Here is a 19,505-nt window from a genome sequence, read left to right as displayed (position 1 = left end):
AGGTAAAGGAGATACGGACGTTCGTGGACCGGTCCCAGAAGAGGAAAAGATTTAGAAAAAAATCAAGAGAAAACACAATACTTGTTAACATGGATCAATAATATCTTCAAATTAGAGCATGAGATACGATCAGTATGATCGAATAAGATTAACATAAAGAGCTTAAAAACATACAACTATTCTTGAGACTCACACATCATCATCCTTGCAACTCTCAAGATAGATACAAGGACGAAATTTACTGTAATTAGGTAAAGAAGTTAGAAGTATTCTCACTATAAATTATGGGAGATGAGTTGTACACATCTTTTATGCGTTTGTATCGAGTATTCCCCCTTTTCCATTGATTATAACTTATCCCAGAGGAATTACTGATAAACCCTTTTAAAAGTCCATCGGAGGGATTTTTCTGAGGACTAAGTCTAAGACCTTTAGAGATCGGTTCCAGAGGAGAAGAGTTGAAGGATTTCCATCTTCTCTATTTAGACTTGCCAGACTTGTTCTTATAAGCACAGGGAATGTGTTCATTAGTGTCACAAGAGTTTATACCATGCAGAGGAAATTGCAACCTTGATGATTTCTTGAAGAGGGATCATCCTTATAAGAATTATGGTTTTCTGTAGGAAAGAAATTCACTATAGAAGTCGTCAGACGATTTATTCCATTGACAGTAGAAATAAGCAAATTACGAAGATGTGAGATTTGTTTCTTTCTAGCAAAACAATGAAGAGCATAGTGATTATTTTTCCAACATAAGGAACATTGTCGTGGATTAGAAACATAATTTCCTTGACTCATAACCTTTTCCGCCACATGCGAATTTTGCAAGAGATTCAAAGTGGGTAATTCCTTGGAGGCAATTTTCTTCACGCTGGGTAAAGCCTTGTGAGTATCAGAAGAAGGTGCATAGGATGACTTACTTATCAAAACAGAGTTTTCCTTTTTCAAGGTATTACACTGTTCTTGGACATATCGAAGAGATTCAACAAGTTTATATTTTTCAACATGATGACTGTTTATTTCTTATGATGAGCCTTGGTTAAATTTTCTTCTCTAATTGAGTTATCTCTAACAGTATCTTCAAGCATACAAATATTTTCAAGTTGTAGAGTAGTTTCTTGAACCAATTTTTCGATATTGTTAGAGAGAGATTCAATAAAGCAATAGAGTTCACATTCTCTTTCAAGTGATTTCCGAATTCATCAACGAGATGATCGTTCTTTTCTTCAAGAGTCGTGATTTTAGAATTTTGAAAATTAATGATGTCAGTAGATTTTTTTAACGATCTGATGAGTTCCATTTTGTATTCTGACACGATGTCAAAATTCTTGTCTTTCCCTCGGATTCACAAGAATCTGCTAAGGAGTTATCCTTTAAGGGAAAACCAAGATTTTTGGCATGATCAGAAACTTTGGAAGACATCTCTATGTACGTTATTTGTGAGATACTTCGTAGGTACACATAAATCAGATTGCTACAAACACAGACTTATGAGGTCGTAAATGTGTTTGCCTACTCTAATACCAATTGAAAAAGCGAGGGTATAACAACCACACCCAATATTTCGTTTGGAAATCTGAATAGACAAACTCCAACATACTTTCAAGAGAGTCAACTAGATAATCAGACTCAATCTAGAGAAAAGTATATCAAAGAGTTTTATATCTCTATCTCTCAATTCAATCTGCTATCAACAAATAGGAATTTGAGAGCCCGATTGAATATAAGAGAAGTAACAAATAGGAAGTTGCCTAAGGTTGACTAAAGGATATGCAAAGACATAGTGTGATTTTTATGAAGTTTTTTCCTCATGGTTAGTCACATGTATATCCGAGTCTTGTTAGTTTTATATGGCGATTTAACTTAACTGCATTCTTACTTAGAGGTTTGGTGGAGGACATTAATTTGTCATAACCTGTTTGGTTTGAGGTTGCTGGTTTGGTTTGGAAGTTTGGTATGTCAGGATTTAGAGTCTCTAGTTCATTTGTTTACTAAGTTAGTGATTTTTGAATCTTTACATGTTTGGTTTCTTGTTATCTCATTAGTCGTTGTTCTGTTAAGAAAACACTTAGGAAGAAGTTTGGAAGATATTTGTTGACTTCTGTCGTTTGGGGTTAAGTTGGTGTTTAATCGAGTTTTCTCGTCGTTGAGATCCTTTTGGATGCTGAGGCGATTGTCGTGGTTTGAAGATCGTCTCATATTAGCGGAATCATTACCGAGGTGGAGATTTGTTGAAACATCGACAAGGTGGAGATTATTGGTAATTTTCGGTGTTTTGGGAGGTTCCGGAATGTTCAGGAGCACACTAAAAATCATTTTTTATAAGGAAGTTTCCTAGTATATATAGGTTGATTTCCATATTGAGATAAGTTTCCTAATTAACATTAGGTTTCCTACTTGTTTAGGGTTTCTTTTCCAAGGAGACTGATACTTGGGAATTAAGTTTATGGATAATATATAAGGAGGCTCACATGGTGATTTTTATACATGGAATTCTCAACGGAGACTTGAGAGATTTCATCCCACCTATTGGGGTGGAGTTCAGTGAGAAGAGAGAGACAATTCTTTGGTGTTGAGAGATACATCATTGGTGTTGAAAGAGTACATCATCATGGTTTGAAGGAGATGTGGAAGACATAATTTAGTGAAGAGAATATCATCCTGTTCTTTGATAATCCATAAAACTAACCATTCACAAACCATAAACATAATATAAGAACTTATAATCGGAAACCTTTAAAACGACATAATCCTACACAAACATTGAAATCCATAAATTTAACATCAAGACCTGCATGACTTATAATCCATTGAGAGTTTATTTTATCCTTTTGGGTTTGACTTTATGACCTCCAAGGCCTGCACGACCACCACAAATTGGATTACCATCATTATCACCTTCATGTTCAGCATTACTGGTTTCATCATCGGGGACTTCAGCTTGAGCGCTCGATGACCCCCGAGATATTTTACTCAGATTTGGTGTTGGTTTCTTCTGTATATTCTTGCATTTTTTCCCAAACTGAGCTGCATAATCTTCATTATCAAGGTTATCACTTATCTCTCTGTGCTCTTTTATCTTCTCAATTGGCGCATGCTCTCCGGACTTTATGCATCCAGCGCACCTTTTGGACAAAACCTTGAACCCGTTCCACTATTTTTATACATAACATGACATAACATTACATCAAATGGTTATTACCTAAGATATATAGCCATGATATAAACGAGAACAAAAATAATACGAACCAATCTATCATAACCAATTGGTTTATCTTTGATGATACAATTATAAAGGGCGGCTGCCGAGGTGGTTTTTTCTTTAAGTTCGCGGATTACACGAAGATGAGAATGCCTCCGATACCAATCCATATTGAAAAGACGAGGGTACCCAAATATATCTCAGTCTAAAACTTTTCCAACTATGAATCCTTTCTCCGAAAGTGATTGTCTATGGACTGATTCGAGACAATACAACAAATCGGTTCACACTTCGTGTGATCGTTTATGGATACGAGATCGAGACAATACAACAAAGAAGTATATTTACTTGATAAAAGGTTTGGACTTAACCAAACACAATAGGACTACTTAAGTAAATAGGAATTAACGTTTGTGTAATTTACTTTAAATTATAATAAGAACAATTATAATTGCGGAAAATAAAAGTAAATGACACAGCAAAATTTTGTTAACGAGGAAACCGCAAATGCAGAAAAACCCCGTGACCTTGTCCATAATTGAATACTCTCAGGATTAAGCCGCTATACAAAATCAAATCAACTTCGTATAGTTGAGACCAAACAACTAAACCTATAGTTCACCTAGTTCCGTCTGTATTCCCACGCCTCCGACCTATAATAAGTCACGTACTTGAAACAATTCCTTTGGTTCGTATTCCAAACAGTAAAGGAACAACAAATCTGTTTGGTATCAACTCTTTTCAACCAAGTGATATGAGTTCGACAAAGGCTCTTATGTTTATCTTAATAAACTCCTTCGTCAGGTTCTTAGATCTATCTTATTTATCAACTACCGAAGTAATTTTTAAGATTTTGCAATCAATACTTTTAATCACAAAGAATTGTATTGATGCCGATCTACACAACTAATCAATCTAATCTACCACAAGGATAAACCGATTATAATTGGATCCTCTTTTACCGAAACAAGTATTGTGCACGGGGAAAATATCGTTTGGTCCTTTTATTGGTGGTCCCGTGTCTGTTTTGTCCTTTGGGAAAACGACTTTACTGTTTGGTCCATAATAATTTAAAAATATAAAACAGCCAAAATTACCCTTCCGTGTTAACTTTGACTTATTTTCTTGTAGCAGTTCATTCGTCAAAATGAACTCCTGTTAATCTCTACTTATTTTTTCAGAAAACATATAAATCAGAGTTCATTCCTGAAATGAACTCCATATAAAAACCTAAAAAAACCAGAGTTCATCCCAGAAATGAACTCCATATAAAAACCTAAAAAACCAGAGTTCATTCCATAAATGAACTCCATATAAAAACCTAAAAACCAGAGTTCATTCCAGAAATGAACTCCATATAAAAACCTAAAAAAACAATGTTCATTCCAGAAATGAACTCCATATAAAAACCTAAAAAAACATAGTTCATTCCAAAAATGAACTCTACATAAAAACCTAAATACACAAATCGTCATCTTCTCCATCATCTTCATCGATTTCAACAGCAGCATCAACATCGATAGTCATCAAACATCAACAACAAACATCAAATCGTCTTCATCATCTTCGTTTCAATCTTCATCTTCTTTGACAACAACATAAAAAGTTAAAATCAAATCTTGTGATGAAGAAACACATAAATCTATCGTCGTCTTCATCATCTTCATCGTGTTCATCATTATCTTCAACCGCAATAGCATCAAACAGAGAAGAAAAACAAAGAATCTTGTCGCAATTCGTCGTTTTGTTCATCATCTTTATATACTCATCGTATTTATCATCTCTGCAAGTCTTAATAATTATCTCTGCAAAATCAAAACCCTAAAACTACACAAATCTTCATAGTTTATGCAGTAGCATAAGAAAAAAAAAAGAGAAAGAGAAACTAGATATGAAAATATGGAGGTGAGAGAAAGTAAATCTAAAAATAATTTCCTCTCTCTTGATAATTGAGTATATATATCCTAGGGCGACGTCATGGATGATGTAATGGTCCCAAAAGGGTATTTCTGCCACTACAAGATGACAATTACATCATCCATGACGTCACCCTAGAACCAAACCATAATTATTAGAAACAAACTATAATATATTTTTTCAAAAAGGACCAAACAGACAGTTGAATGAGTCAACTGGACTAGACTCTCTCTAATATATTATTACTAGGACTAGATGGTATTTCCTACATTGTGCACACCAAAGATTATGAATCCCAAATCAGAAATCTTCAAAGTCTTCCTTGTCTTCAAATATTCTTAGATCTTCAATAAGCACCTGCACACAATCAACTTGAATCTCTTGTGATCAGTCACGCACAGAAGGGAGTCTGTTAACAATGGATTATCACAAGAGCTCTTTAGATCTACAAACAGTCTAAAGATCCCCGTCGAAACTTCGAACTAGTTTGAGTGAATCTTATATCAGAAGAGAAGATTATCAAGCATAAACAAACTAGGTGCAATCAAAGTTCAACCATTGTTAGTCAATCAAATCAATCAAAAACAAAAGATAAACCGCAATTATCTAGTTTCCCACCAATGGTACTAATAGATCTTCTCAATCCCAAAGAAGACTTTAAAATGAGAGGCTCTAAGAGAGTTCGCCTAATTAGGTTACTCTCCTCTCCGAATAGGCGGCTTCACCAGTAGCAGCACAACTGAGATAGTTCTTGCTGTACGAGGATTAGTTTGCTCGAAATGCAAACTTTCATATTTATAGACCAAGGAAGTCTGGACACTAAGGAATTTCCAAAACAAAAAATATTCTCAAGATATCCAATATATTCCAGATTCGGTTTCCATAATTCCTGGAAATGCTCTGTCCAAAATAATGACCGAAAATCTCTTGGAAAATCTCCAACTAGAAAATGCACATTACTAATTTTCATTTTCCTAAAATAAAATTAAAAAACTTAAAAAAAGATTCCCAATTTGTTTTATTCGATTTGGAATTTTCTTTCTTTAGCTGTTAAGGAATTACTTTGAACAATTAAAGATAAGCGTTACTGCACATGTTCAAAGTATGTCGACTGATGTAATATTTTAATGGTAAGTAAAAGTTCGTTGCTCAGACTTGTAAATATTTAAAAATAAAAATATATACACAAAAGGTTGTCACACTATCGAGAGGTACTGAGACTCAGGATTCCACCAAATTCCATTCATGTGACTCAAATAATAATTCCAAACAATTATAGTTCAAATATGGACTCTTGTTCTTTGACAAAAATAGATTTTTGAAAAGCAATGACTGTAAATCACAAGCATGATGTATCAAATATACATAGACCAAGCATACACCATCAAACGAAATCACACCCATTCAATAAAAATCATAAGTCAATTAAAAATCAATGCAAATAGTCATAAAAGAATAATTATAATTACCACATGCGTGAAATATGGCTTCCTCCATCATCCCAGTATTAGGGTTTAGCTTCTCATATCAAAAACAGTCTCAAAAGAATAAATCATGGCTCAGAAGTTGTTTTTATTGAAGAGATGTATGATTCAGTGAATCTGCAACGGTGTAAAGGCATTACAGAGTTAACTGTTACAAGAAGTGTGGCTAACTGAAGATAAATGGGGCTGTTTAGCTGTCACAAAGAGAGTATTGTAGCACTGTTGCGAATTTGAGACGCTGTTCTTCGTTGCAACGCTTGTTCTTCAGCAGCAGCAGCAAGCTTCCTGTAATCTCTGATTCTCGCCTCCTGAGCTCTCCTTTCGACCCCAAACTCTCGACATCTCTTCTACATGACCAAAATCATCTATATATATATATGAAAAATACCGATTAAATCTCTCCAAAATCTTCCAAAATCTCTTCCTTTCTCTTCACGACAAAGTTGCGGCAATTTCTTGTTTTAGAATTTCTACGCGTTTCTGAGCTTTCCTTTTGATTCTAAACTCTTCCTTAGATATATACAAATCTTTGGGAAGGTTTATAGCTCTTTAATCTTTCTAAAATTTCCTAAAACAAGTCACACACGTGACTTTCCATATTTTGCTGTTGAGATAAAAATCCGTCGATTGAGCCCAGTTTAATCAAGTTCAACACCCATATTAGATTCTTATACCCATAAGGAGCCTATCCTATGAAAATCAGAGGTTTAGTCGACCTCAAACTCCTCCAAATCTCGATCACCAAATCTGCTATTAAAAGGGATATTTTCCCGCCAAAACAAAGATTTGAATTTGAGAAAGAATCCCCCCTATCCAGTTCTGGCGTCCCTTTAGCACATGCCTAGAAATAGGTCACCCCTTAGTAATTAGGTTACCCCTTATCCAAAATCGAGGGTTCGTATAGTGATTTTTCTGGGACATTTTTCGCGCTTTTTCGGGGTTCTTCCGGGGTATTTCTGGGGTACTTCCGGTACACTTCCGGGGCTCTTCCGGTATACTATCAACGGAGGTCAAAATGCCGCATTTTCAGCCAATTTCGTCGCAAAACCTTATTCTTCTAAAAACACCTACAAATAAATAAAATAACCAAATAAGTAAAGAATCGAACGCTAACACTATATACAATTGAGATATATTAGACACATAAATGCATCTATCATCGACATCCTTACTCTGTAAGTCCTCTTTCATACTTGTAATCTTGAAACCGATTCGCCACACTTCCAAACAAGTTTAGAAGTGGTTCATCTGACTTTCAAAAACTACGTGATTGATAAAGGTTTAACAGTTCTACCAAAACAAGTTTCGGTTCTGCCTCCATGTGAGTATTGTGCATAGTCACACTAGCTTTCCAAAATTCGGTTGTTTAGGTACTAGGATCGGTTCCCCACATATATATGGTGTCTAACTCTTACTTGCTGCATATGTCCATAGGATCGGTTCCCCTTTGCCTAAAAACGTAGTGCACATGTCCATAGGAACGGTTCCCCTTTCTGCTAAAAACTTGTTGCACCTCATACAAGGATCGATTTCCCTTTGTGATAGGTTGCACTTCTTACTAGGATCGGTTCCCATTTACCCAGAGTCGTTCATACCAATAACACAAAATGGATCATACCATCTCAAGTTATTACTTAAGATAGGTTTTACTAATAAAAGTCATACCAATACAAAAGTCAGGCCTTTGTGAATAGTTTTACCAAGAACATAAACAAGTCATGAGCGTTTATACTAATCACATATATTGGTAGTTCAAAATATATGCAATGAATAACAATACCAATAATGCATGACGATTTCTATTTCGATTCACAAAATAAGTTCATTCATTTAATTCGTTAAAACAAATGTAAAACATTGTTCCCGAGGATCAAATCTTCACCTTATATCCATACATAATTACAATAGCATTCAAACGATTATGTCGATATCTTATCTACAAAGTTTAATGTTTAAGCAATAAACCTCGTATTGTATTCCTTAATACTATGTCTAACTAGAGTATAATCATTCATGCTTCGCAGTTGTTTTCAATATGCACGACTTGAAAGATATGTTGGGGAATGAAATAGTTCAAGTTAAATATCACTAACCTCAAGTGGAAGGATGATGTTGTCGTTGTAGCTCCTTATTTCTTTACTTCTTTAAGTCTTCAAAGTACTTATAATGTAAACCTATACGAAGTTGACTCTAGTACATAATCAAGCAATTCTTAAATGAGTTTTGTCTCACTAAAATATGACAACCAAACTTGACATACCAACGCTTGGTGGGTTCAACCGAGCTATGCTCTAACACATATAGCCTGGATAATTTTCATCACCTCGGATGACATGTATACATGGGCGGACCATGTACTTCATCATGTTATTCAAATTTTCAATAATGGATGGTGGGCCTGAGTAAACTATCGTCATAAAGTCACCATTTGAAGCGCAATTTCCCAACTCCAATTTTCATTTTCCCATGATTTCATCCTTAGGTTCTCCTTGTACATAACCATGTTGTTGCATCATCCTTGAGGCATTGTAATCTTGTGGGGTGCCACAACGGTCCAAAATAAAGGGACAACTCGGACCGACCCATTATATGTTCACTAGATCTATCTTCCTTTATGGATCAGAGCATACGTATGAGTCCTTCGATGAGTCCAAAACCTCCCTCATGCGAATCAACTGCTGCTCCTTTGTCCTACAACGGTTATCATCGAACACGTACTTTGTTCCTCTATGAGCATCTTTATGCCACCCCGGGTTCTCTAAGGACACTTTCAGGATAGGGAAGTGGTTATAGACCCACGTTGAACTGTCTAGTTCTGTCTTTAGCACACCTCCAGAACTCAATTTTTGATGTAGCTTCATCCCAACCAAAACACTGATTACATAGAACATAAAGTTGTTCCCAATTGCATAGCTTTGTGTAATTGAACTTCACAGCCGTGCCATGGTCAGCGAGACTAAGAATTTGCACCACATCATCCGGGGTAGTCGTCATATCCTCGAACGATATATGGAAGGTGTCGGTCTCAGGATACATTCTCTTTATGAACGCTGATATTTTCACCCGATCATGCCCCAATGTTCCAATATTGAATTATCGGCGCCAGTAGATAACCCCAAGTTTGCAATATTTTGTTTGAACCTTTCACATTCACCGTCTAAAGGCAAATACACCATTTTATTGGTGTGGCCTTGGGTTTGAGTAGACGAATTGTATTGGAATGAAACTGTTAAACACAAAAAATTAAAAAATAAACATTAAAATATTATAAAAAACGATTACGAATAAGAAGATAATACGTTAATAAAAAAAATACGACCGTTACCTCGGTTTCGAACATATCTTTGTCCCGGGAGTCTTTATATTTAAGTAACAATTTTCCTCCATCCTCCGATAGCCCCAGGATTTCGCCTTCCAGGATACTCTTCACCTTCAAAGAATATGTGACAAGGTGTGATTATTTCTTAGTGATTGGCTTCCTTGTACCTTCTCCTTGCATACCACTTGGTTGTCCTTTTTATTATACTCTTGGCACTAGATAAACTGGTTGAATTTTATCTTCGAATCTAACTTGTGTGGCACTTGGTTCTACACCTTTTTGAGTTTCCTGTATGGCACTTGGTTCTACACCTTCTTGAGTTCCTTTTTGAGTTCTTGGTTCTTCACCTTCTTGAGTCCTTGTTGAGTTCCATCTTGAGCACTTGAATTTCCTTTATCTCTCCTTTATATCCTTGCACTAGCTGTCAATTTATTACCCTCTTCTCGACGAGGCCCCGAGATAACTATATCTTGGAATTTATTATCCCGTTTATCCCTAAAAAACAAAATAAAGGACAATTGGTTCATAAGAATATGTTAACAAACTGCACAATCGGAAGATAAAAAAACAACAACAACCGATTATAAACATTCGGTAGTAAGAATTCAACATTATCACTCAAATACCTATAATCGGAAGCCAAAGGAAATTTTATCTTTCGAACAATTAACATTCGGAAGATAACATAAACTATTTTCTACAGAATACACATCATTTTGAGTTTTGAAAACACTTATGAAAAGACGAGGGTACATAAATATATCTCAATCTAAAACTTTTCTACCTATAAGTCCTTTCTACGAAAATGATTGTCTGTGGACTCAGTCGAGAAACTACAAAAAATAGGTTCACACTTCGTGTGATCGTTTATGGATACGAGATCGAGACAATACAACAACAAAGTATGTTTACTTGATAAAAGGTTTAGACTTAACCAAACACAATAGATTACCTATCAAGTAAATAGGATTTAAATTTTGTGTAATTTAGTTTAAATTATAAAAACAACAATTATAATTGCGAAAAATAAAAGTAAATGACATAGTAAGATTTTTTTAACGAGGAAACCTCAAATGCAGAAAAACCCCGGGACCTTGTCCATAATTGAATACTCTCAGGATTAAGCCGCTATACAAAATCAAACCAACTTCGTCTAGTTGAGACCAAGCAACTAAACCTATAGTTCACCTAGTTCCGTATGTATTCCCACGCCTCCGACCTGTAACAAGTCACGTACTTGGAACAATTCCTTTAGTTCGTATTCCAAACAGTTTAGGAACAACAAATCTGTTTGGTATCAACTCTGTTCAACCAAGTGATATGAGTTCGACAAAGGCTCTTCTGTTTATCTCAATAAACTACTTCGCCGGGTTCTTAGATATATCTTACTTTCAACTACCGATGTAATTGCTAAGATCTTACAATCAATACTTTTAATCACAAATAATTGTATTGATTCCGATCTACACAACTAATCAATCTAATCTACCACAAGGAACAACCGATTATAGTTGGATCCTCTTTTACCGAAACAAGTATTGTGCACACCAAAGATTATGAATCCCAAATCAGAAATCTTCAAAGTCTTCTCTGTCTTCAAATCTTCTTAGATCTTTAATAAATACCTGCACATAATCAACATGAATCTCTTATGATCAATCACACACAGAACGGAGTCTGTTAACAATGGATTATCACAAGACGTCTTTAGATCTAAAAACAGTCTAAAGATCCTCGTCGAAACTTTGATCTAGTGTGATTGAATCTTATATCAAAAGAGAAGATTCTCAAGCATAAACAAACTATGTGCAATCAAAGTTCAACCACCATTAGTCAATCAAATCAATCGGAAACAAAAGATAAACCGCAATTATCTAGTTTCCCACAAACGGTACTAATAGAGCTTCTCAATCCCAAAGAAGATTTTAAACTGAGCGGTCGTAAGATATTTCGCCTAATTAGGTTACTCTCCTCTCCGAATAGGCGGTTTCACAAGTAGCAGCACAACTGAGATAGTTCTTGTTGTACGAGGATTAGTTTGCTCGAAATGCAAACTTTCATATTTATAGACCTAGGAAGTTTGGACACCAAGGAATTTCTAAAACGAAAATATTCTCAAGATATGCAATATATTCCAGATTCGGTTTCCATAATTCCTGGAAATGCTCTGTCCAAAATAATGACCGAAAATCTCTTGGAAAATCTCCAAATAGTAAATGCACATTACTAATTTTCATTTTCCTAAAATAAAATTAAAAACCTTAAATAAAAGATTCTCAATTTATTTTATTCGATTTGGGATTTTCTTCCTTTAGCTATTAAGGAATAAATTGGAAAAATTAAAGACAAGTGTTAATGCACATGTTCAAAGTATGTCGACATCCTTACTTTGTAAGTCCCTTTTCATATTTACAATCTTGAAACCTATTTTCCATACTTCCAAACAGTTTAGAATTGGTTAATCTAACTTTGAAGAACTGTGTGATTGATCAAGAACACTCAATCATAAATCATGGGTTTAACGGTTCTACCAAAACAAGTTTCGGTTCTACCTCCATGTGAGTATTGTACATAGTCACACTAGATTCCCAAAATTCGGCTGAATAGGTACTAGGATCGGTTCCCCACATATATATAGTATCTAACTTGCACTTGCTGCACATGTCCATAAGATCGGTTCCCCTTTTCCTAAAAACGTATTGCACATGTCCGTAGGATCGGTTCCCTCTTCTACTAAAAACTTGCTGCACCTCATACAAGGATCGATTCTCCTTTGTGAGAGGTTGCACCTCTTATTAGGATCAGTTTCCCATTACTCAGAGTCGGTCATACCAATAACACAAAATCTATCATGCCATCTCAAGTGATTACTTAAGATCGGTTTCACTAATAAAAGTCATACCAATACAAAAGTCGGGCCTTTTTGAATAGTTTTACCAAGACATAAACAAATCATTAGGGGATATACTAATCACACATATTGGTAGTTCAAAAGATATGCAATGAATAACAATACCAATAATGCCTGGAGATTTCTCTTTCTATTCACAAAACAAGTTCATTAATTTACTTCCTTAAAAAAAATGTAAAACATTGCTTCCTAGGATGAAATCTTCACCTTATACCCATACATAATCACAATAGCATTCAAACAATTTTGTCTATGTCTTATCTACAAAGTTTAATAGTTCAACAATAAACCTCGTATTATATTCCTTAATACTATGTCTAACTAGAGTATAATCATTCATGCTTCGCAGTTTTGTTTTGAATATGCACGACTTGAAAGAGACATTAGGGAATGAAACATTTCAAGTCAAATATAACTAACCTCAAGTGGAAGGATGATGTTGTCGTTGTAGCTCCTTACTTCTCCACTTCTTCAAGTCTTCGCAATACTTGTAATGTCTCATACACTAATTCTTTCAATATAACCTATACGAAGTTGACTCTAGTACATAATCAAGCGACTCTTAAATGAGTTTTGGCTAACTCAAATATGACAACCAAACTTGAAATACCAACGCTTGGTGGGTTCAACCGAGCTATGCTCTAACAACTTAAGTTGTTGAGTCAAAATAATCAGAATCAACTATTCATACATATCTACCGAATATGCATCGGAAAATTATTAATTTCTTAAGCCTAAACAAACATAAGAAAATAATCATATACATCTACCGAATATAATGTTGCCCCAAAATTATTTCAATTTAAAAATCACATAATGTGGAAGTAAAGCAAATTACATTTTCTTCCGATTTAAAAGTAGCTCCGAAATTGGATTTCTCCAGAATCACAAAATATTCGAATTTTTCAACAACATATTCGATAGTAAGTTAAATTTAACTTACGTCCGATTACTGTGTCCCTATAAATTCTAATCCTCTAATGTATTGGGAAGTCAAAAAAAAAAAAAAAACTTCCGAGTATGGCCAGTTTAGGGTTCAGTAATCGGTAGAAAAGCTATATATTTATCTTTGAATATGACCAATGTTCTTGAGGAATGAAGAAAATGGCCACGATCTGGAGTTTATATCAATCACGAAACTCCCGGTTCTGGATAATAATAAAAAAAAACCTAGTTTTCTTTTCATGGATTCGTTGAATTGAAGCAATAGAAACCCAAAACACGGTAGAATCTTACCTAATTGGGGCCATTTGACTTCCCATAGAGTTTTAATGTCAGATTCACCACCACCAACTACATGAGCGGCTGCATCTTCTTCACGTCTTTCGTCATTTTCAATTACAATCTCTTTTTATAAGAGTTCTGTCCAATCTTCGGATCTTCACCACGGTATACGTTTTTCGCTCGAGCTCTTAGGGATTCCTTAGATTTAGTCATCGTTTTATAGAAGAATCGACGATGAATTGAAGTTGAAGAACGGGGGATTTTTTTTCCTCTCTACAATCGGGAGTGAAGAGGAGAACAAGAGTTGAAATGAAATTAGATTAGTGGAATGGCATATAGATAACTTCAATTTTATAGGGTATCCCATAGAAACTGTCCTTAGATGGGTATAAAAAAGTAGCCCCTAATTCCTCTGGAGTCTCCCCTAAAAATGCAAGGCTATAAAATCTTCTCATCTGATTTCAATCTTCTTCATACATTTTCTTTAAACTTTCGAAAAAACTCACTACCCTTCTGTTTTACCTATTCCCTACCTTCATCATGGCTTCTTTTTCAACATATATCTCTCCTCGAAAACATTCAAACCCAGAAACTCCCCAAATTAATGGAACAGTCAAATCATTATCTGAAAAATATAACATCTCGGCCTAAGACACAACTAAGAGAATATTCTTGAATTCTCATGATTGAAATGGAAAAATGAAACTTGAAGACTCTTTATATTGATAGGAAAAGTCTGTAAGGAAGATGATGATCCTAGAAATGCTAGAAGTATTCCTATTAGGTGAACTATGTTGCGTCAATGAACTGGAAACCAATTGCCACTATTGCCATTTGGTACACTCAAATCAGAAATGTTTTCACCCTGAATTTCTCTCAAAAGGATGGTCTTGAAAATGCACTGGTCTCAAAGAATAAATTTATTAAAGGTCATATTTTTGGTCTTAGAAGATGGAAACCCTCAATGGAAGTGGAAAATTTTGATTTTAATTTCCATGAGTTCATCATTTCTTTTGTTATAGATAAAGGATTACACGACAAAGGATAACCTGAACTGATTGCTGCTCAAGCTGGTGAAACAATTGAAATGTATGATCCTGAATATAAAGTGAAGGTGCTTGTAGATTTAAGAGAGCAGTTGACAACAAAAGTTCAATTGAATTTAGATGGTGCATATCCCTACAAAATCCGGATTTTTTATGTAAATCTTTCCTTTGTTAGTTGCAAAAAATGCTCGATACAATTCAGATTTCAAGTTTAGCATCAAGCATCCGATCCAATATCCAAAGGATTTGTATCAAATGAATGCGTGAATGGATGTATTAGATGCGGATGATTCAGTGGATTTTATTTTTAAAAATACTACAATTGATAACCACAATAAAAACCCATCTAGGGGATTTTTCAATATAAATTTTGATGGTTCTTTTATAAAATAAACAAGGAAAACAAGAATTGGACTGATTATGTTTGATGATGCAGGGTTTTGCAGAGGAGCAACGTACATTCCAGGGATAACAAAAGATGAGGAAGAAGTTGAAGCAAAATCAGCGCTTGAGGCAATAAGATGGGAGAATGAAAAAGGAATTGCAAAGCTGGAATTGAAGGGGGGATTCTGTCAACGTTGTTAATGCTATCAGTAGCAGTACTGAGTCAATAAGTTGGATAAATAATAGTCTAATAATTTCTTGCAAATATTTACTTCGGAATTTTGAGGAATATAAGTGTTCCCATATTCATAGGGAGAGTACTAATGTAGGCGATTTTCTGGCAAAAAAAGGAAGACAGAGTGTACAACTAAGAGTGTGGGATGATTGTGTTCCTATTTGGTTAAGTTCTCTAGTCAGAGAGAACATGTCTGTTTCAAACATTTAAATTTTAATATTAAATCATTCTTTTCCTATTAAAAAAAAGACAAAAGTAAAAATGCAGTTATTACCTGTATTCTCGGTGCCTCTCAATTTCAAGTCTTAAAAATTTGATGAAAATATATGATGAAGAAATAAGATGAAATATGTTACAAAAATTGCATCCGCAAATTCGGTCCAAATGCTCACCCCCTAGGTAGTAGCCCAAATATCGATGCTAGAGTTAATAACAAAAATTAAACTAGTAACATTGGAAAATTGGTCCAAATAAGAAATTGAGTCGGTTATTGTCCGGTTGCCCTAAGGGTAAAAAATAAAAATAGTGAAAATCTGAATAAGGGTGATTAGGATCTTGAATCGAGAGTGTTTATGAAATCAAATTCGGGAAATTTACAAAGAATTTCGGGGGTTCACTATCTCTGCTGATACGAAATTAGGGTTTGAGATCGTTGCTATACCTTCTCACAATGAAAAGGCTGACTCTAATATATGAAATCTCATTGAAAATGCTCAGTTAATTTCTTATTTATACATCAATTTTTTTAATTCTTTTTCTTTGCCCTACCTTAATTTTTATATTTTATCATTTTTACTTTTTTTTTTTAAAATTTATGCGCTGTTCCGATCAACGTGAAATATATTCTCATGGAACCTCTAACGGAGTGGAGGAACCCTTACACAAAACCATCGTATATGTGATTCTTGAAAAGAAGAGGGTACTAAACACACCGCCAACTTTTTCTTTCGACAACCTATATGGACAAAAACCTAATACAATCATAAGTATGTCAGCTACAATCAACTATATGAGTTCATACCCGTGGAGAAGATTATATATAGAGGTTTTCTATTTCTCTTTCATAATCAATATGCATAGACCAAAATTCCGTGTGAATGATTTGTAAGAGTTCTTAGACGATCTCAAAAATCAACGACCAAAATCACAAAATCCGAATTCCAACAAGAACGCAACTTGTAATATGTTTTTCATGATATTTATTCATCAAGAACAAGTTTTAGTTTGAGATCAACAGTTTGGACACATAAACAACGACCCAGATTGAGGCACATATTTAAGTTATTCAGTTACATTTCTGGCATATAAAGAATGTTCCACATTTAAATTTATATTTTAGGAATATAAAGAAGGGTCCAGATTAATTCACTTATTATTTTACCTAAGATAATGAATTTAAATTGATTGCCCATTAAATTAATCTCATTTATTTGGGAGTTATTTCTCTCATTTAATGTTAAGCCATTTCTTTTTATTCTAAATTAAACACCCATTAACTTTACTCTTAACTTAATCCCTTTTATAATCAAATTCATTTCCCAATGTTCATTCTTTGCACAACTCTATTCCCAAGGTATGATTCACTATTGTTTTGGTAGATTTAGATAATTGTTGTCAGCTTTTCTCTTTAATTTTTTGTTTAACATCAATGGATTCATGGTGCCTCACGCCTAATTTTTGTGTGATTTGTACAATTTAATTTCTCTTTGATTCTTTTTATTAATACTGAATTTTGTTATCTCGATTTTGTTTAGGAACTGAATTATTAAATTATCTATACATGGTCAATCATCTTGCTACTACTGAAATTTAGGAAGCCTCAAAGTAAGCAACACAGAACTGGATTACTGAAGCTCACCTATAATCTTTCATTTTCTGATATCAGGTGATTGTTTTTAAGAAATGAAGAAAACTGTTTAGGAGCAATACAATGATTCAATTTATATTTTTGTGGGATGCGTCACTATACCTATATATGCCGGGACTAAAAGATTTCCATTCCGTACATTTTATCATTGACGAAGATGAAGAAATTTTGGTATTCCAAAAAGGTACAAGTCTAATTTTAGCTAGAATATGTGGTTTATTTGCACATATGTGATTACCATGACTAAAATGTCGAGTTTTCTAAAGATTATCTTGGTTCAAGAGAGCGTGGTTTATAGGAACCCATCTAGGTCTTGCATCTAAAGATACCATGACAAATACTTGATCCATTACATGTCTTTTACTCTGTGGATATCATCTAATACCGGAGCTTATTTTATTTCATTTAAGATACCAACAAACCAAACTATGTATAAACATGTTATTTTGCATTGATTTAAGAAATATTTTAATATTCATATGTAATGGCATATTTATTTTGTGCTTGTAAATTGTAGAATTATGGTTGTTTTAGGTCTCTTATGTACTCTTAGGTCAAGGTATAATATCATTTCAATCTGCAAGTTTTCATACCATTGGTATTTAGATTGGGTCTCTTATTTACTTCTAGGCCTCATATGTTGACAAAGAGAAACTCTCATATAGATGTACAGTTTATCGATTAATGTATTAGAGGGGGAAATTTCTTTTATTTGGACCTTTAGTTTATTTAATGTGAGTCTTTCACTATTTATTAAGACAACAAGATTGTATTATCAATTTGCAAGGAAAGGCATACTTGGCATATGATGTATACTATTTCATCGGGCCAATCATTTTTCACCGCTAAGAAAGATTCAAGGACGCTTCATATCACCAATATCCAACGGAATGTTGTAGGATTTAATGTTTTACATTTTATTTATTTTTTGTATTTTTTTTGTGACGCTGTAAGCTGAGCGTATTTCATGTGTTAGTTTAAACCATAAATGTATAGCTATCATTCTTTTTCAAGAGGCTTCACATTACGATGTAGCGTCTCTCAAACCTAGAATACTGTAGGGAATGATGAATGTTAATTACAATATATGTATATATATTTATTTATGCAAATGACATGTTTAATGGCCATAAAATGGCTGGCCGTAAACTATATTAACCTAGCCAATTAAACTTTTTTACCATGGATTCGAATATTACTAATGTGTAACCATGCCAATTATACAGTGATACTAGCACAAAGTCAATATTCATTTTTAAAAACAGTTAACGGTTCCAAAAACTAATGCATATGTAACACTTTTTAGGTATAGGAAAGAAGGGTTCCCAGCTCAGATTCAACTTTTCGCATTTCGAAAAAAATTGCACTATTTTTTTTAGCACAAAATGGCAATCTAATTGAATGATGACTGAACTGCATTTGTAATTTGGAATACAATCGACAAGTTAATTTTACTCAAACAAGAAATTTCTACAAGCTCCCTCTTAAGAATTTAGGTTTTCAAGTTTGTTGGTATTGTTTGCAATGGATAGTTATCTCAATAAGCATAAACGAAACTAGGTGCAGATTCCAGTATACACACTTACATTGGATATCTTTACCACCAAGAAAATTACTCTATGGTATATATGTCTGTGTACATCCGTATACGGATATCCTAATCACCATCTAACACGAAATTGATCCCGTTTATGTTAAAAATATCGATCAAAGCTTCGAATTCAGTTTAAGAAAGATTACCATTCCCCGAGTTTCTCACGCTCAGCTCATGGTAATCTCGCAATAAAAGAAATATACAACTAACACCAAAACAACTCATAGCCCCGTGCCATTATGGCACGGGTCATATCCTAGTACTATATAAAGATAAACAATATAATGTGGAAAAAAAATAACACAAGACACCAAAAATTTTG

The sequence above is a fragment of the Papaver somniferum genome, chromosome 11 (assembly GCF_003573695.1).
Source record: "Papaver somniferum cultivar HN1 chromosome 11, ASM357369v1, whole genome shotgun sequence".
NCBI classification, from domain to species: Eukaryota; Viridiplantae; Streptophyta; class Magnoliopsida; order Ranunculales; family Papaveraceae; genus Papaver; species Papaver somniferum.
The sequence above is the reverse complement of the archived record's forward strand: the minus strand, read 5'-3'. Positions refer to the sequence as shown.